Here is a 3,658-nt window from a genome sequence, read left to right as displayed (position 1 = left end):
GTCTCCTTTACAGATGAACACACTTTCTTAAAATTCTGCCAATAGACCGAAGGCGACCATTCGCCTTCCCTGCCCAAATCCTCATATGCTCGTCCCATTTCATATCGCTCTGTAACGTTGCAGCCAGACGGCATGACTGTCTCATGCAGAACACTACGATGAGTTCGTTTTTCCTATTCATCCGCATTATCTTACTTTTTTTACATTTAGAGCTAGCTGTCACTCATTAAACCAGCTAGAAATATTATCAGTCATCTTGTATCCTCCCACTATCAGTAAACTTGTCACCTTGCCCTGCACCACAGCATCAACAAGAAACAGCCGAAGATTGCTGCCCACCCTGTCCGCCAAACCATTTACGTATACAGAGAATAGCAGCGGTCCTATCACACTTCCCAGGGGCACTTCTGATGATACCCTTCTCTCTGATGAACTCTCGCCGTCCAGGACAACATACTGGATTATACAACTCAAAAGACTTCGAGCCACTCACATACCTGTGAGCTTCTTCCATATGCTCGTACCTTCGTCAACAGCCTGCAATGGGTCACCGTGTCAAATGCTTTCCGGAAATTTAGAAATATGGAAAATGTCTACTGCCCTTCAACCATAGTTCGCAGTCTATCACGTGAGAAAAGGATTTTTGAGGTAGACTGAAGCAATGAACTAAAATTTGTACCAGCGCCAGGATTCGATCCCAGGTCTCCTGCTTAGTAAGCAGATGCGCTATCCATTGTGCCACACTAGTGCTGTGGTAACCACAGCTGCACGGACTACACCAGTATGTCTCCCTCACCATTACAGATTCCACTCACACCTCAGCCCATTGCTGTTCCCCTGCTGAAGTCGCATCTGTACTGCTGAGCCTCTCCGATATTGGAATAGTACTTTAGCAATGAGTGAATGAGGTTAATCCTTCCTATACCCCAGGTGTACGTGATATATTAATCTTGTACATATGATGCTCCAGAGACATGTTGAGTCTCATCTTTATCTATGTTAATGATGTAGGGAAAGATAATTTAAATTTGTACCAGCGCCCTGATTCGAACCCAGGTCTCCTGCTTACTAAGCAGATGCGCTATCCATTGTGCCACACTGGTGCTGCGGCTACCACAGCTGTACGGACTACGCCAGTATGTCTCCCTCACCAATACAGATTCCACTCACACCTCAGCCCATTTCTGTTCCCCTGCTGAAGTCGCATCTGTGCTGCTGGCCCTCTCCGATATTGGAATAGCACTTTAGCAATGAGTGATTGGGGTTAATCCTACCTATACCTCAGGTGTAGGTGATGTATTAATCATGTACATATGATGCTCCAGAGACATGTTGAGTCTCGCCTTTATCTATGTTAATGATGTGGGGATAGCAATGAATTTAAATTTGTATCTGTGCCAGGTATCGAACCTAGTACTCCTGCTCTCTAGGCAGATGTGCTATCTGTTACTACACACTGACACTCTATCTACCACAGCGGCACAGACGACATTGTAGCCCAAGTGCCAGTCTGGCGCAACAGATAGCACATCTGCCTACTAAGCACGCCGGCACGGTAGCTCAGCGTGTTCGGTCAGAGGGTTAGGTGCCCTCCGTAATAAAAAAAACTGAGATAATTGATCAACAATGAATTTAAACGGATGACTTACGACGTCCGCCCCCAGCAGATGCAGCGAACAAAAAGCGAAAAAAAATGTAGGAGACACAGGTTCGAATCCCAGTGCTGGTACAAATTTTAATTCATTGCTTCAGCCTACATCATTATCGTAGGTAAAGCTGGACTCGATAAGTCTGAGGAACATCGTCTGTATACGATTAATACTGTCCATTTCCTTCAGCAGCTATTCCAGGTTGTTTGCTATCACTGAGAGTATTACAGTGTCAACAGCAAACCTGAAAGTTTTTAATTCTCCTCCCTGAACATTAATACTCCTCCCTCCCCCACTTTCTGTTCCTCTAACTGCTTGCTCGACATACAGACTGAATAAGCCGGGGGACAGGTTACAACCTTGTCTCAATCCCTCTCTAACCACTGCCTCCCATTCACGTCCTTCGGCCGGTAGCACATGAAAACTGGCCCTCTCGCTGCAGCGGCCGCCGCAGATAACACGGTTACGCAATAATTAATCCGTACCGTAATGAGCCGGTAATATTCAGGCCGCGGCCAATAAATCATGCAGCCATCAAATATTCATCGGACGCGCCGATAAAGCCAGTATTTGTGCGACGGCGAGAAATCTCCGAGCGGTCAACTGTCGCCCCCGATAAACAGGGGTAGCTAGGTAGCAGCCAGCAGACCAGCGACACAGCCACCGCCGCGCGTATATGTGTGCGCGCGTGTGCGTGCGTGCAGCCGCCAGCCACTCACAGTGAAACCACGCGGGTGCGTGCCGCTCTCTGGTCTGGCTTTGCACGCCAGCCACCCAGCGGCAGCGACTGCCCTAATTGCCTGTGTCGGAATAATTGCAGAGGATCCGCACTCCATCAGCCTTCGCCCCCTCCCTCAGATAACGAGATCGTCCCCGCGGGATACACAGTTCGTCGCTTTCGTTTGTATCCCAGTACGCTCGTTTTCACATTATCCGCCGCACGCATCGAGAGGCGCTCGTCGCTTCCAAAATTGTTACGGTGTTATCTGACGTTTGCAAAAAGAAATAAAATAAAGTTTCGTCTTGGTTTACGACCGGTTGTTAGCGCGGGATATTTAATGTCAAGCTCTCTACACAGCCACAAACGCGGCAGGAGCATTGTACGGGACACGGATTTTAATGCTATTGCGTGTCCACTGATGGATACGTTGCTGGTTTACGTTCTAACCAGATAAAGATAACGCCAGCGAGAGAATTGCCAGAAACAACAGAAATATATTTGACTTATTAAGTAATAGAACCCAGTACGTTGTCCTCGATGGTGAGTGTTCATCGGAGGTGACGGTATCATCTGGAGTGCCCGGGGGAAGTGTGGTAGGTCCGCTGTTGTTTTCTATCTACATAAATGATCTTTTGGATAGAGTGGATAGCAATGTGTGGCTGTTTGCTGATGATGCTGTGGTGTACGGGAAGGTGTAGTCGTTGAGTGACTGTAGGAGGATACAAGATGACTTGGACAGGATTTGTGATTGGTGTAAAGAATGGCAGCTAACTCTAAATATAGATAAATGTAAATTAATGCAGATGAATAGGAAAAAGAATCCTGTAATGTTTGAAAACTCCATTAGTAGTGTAGCGCTTGACACAGTCACGTCGATAAAATATTTGGGCGTAACATTGCAGAGCGATATGAAGTGGGACAAGCATGTAATGGCAGTTGTGGGAAAGGCGGATAGTCGTCTTCGGTTCATTGGTAGAATTTTGGGAAGATTTGGTTCATCAGTAAAGGAGACCGCTTATAAAACGCTAATACGACCTATTCTTGAGTACTGCTCGAGCGTTTGGGATCCCTGTCAGGTCGGATTGAGGGAGGACATAGAAGCAATTCAGAGGCGGGCTGCTAGATTTGTTGCTAGTAGGTTTGATCATCACGCGAGTGTTACGGAAATGCTTCAGGAACTCGGGTGGGAGTCTCTAGAGGAAAGGAGGCGTTCTTTTCGTGAATCGGTACAGAGTAAATTTAGAGAACCAGCATTTGAGGCTGACTGCAGTACAATTTTACTGCCGCC

The sequence above is a fragment of the Schistocerca serialis genome, chromosome 4 (genome assembly GCF_023864345.2).
Source record: "Schistocerca serialis cubense isolate TAMUIC-IGC-003099 chromosome 4, iqSchSeri2.2, whole genome shotgun sequence".
Lineage (NCBI taxonomy): Eukaryota > Metazoa > Arthropoda > Insecta > Orthoptera > Acrididae > Schistocerca > Schistocerca serialis.
This window is presented reverse-complemented; position numbering follows the sequence as displayed.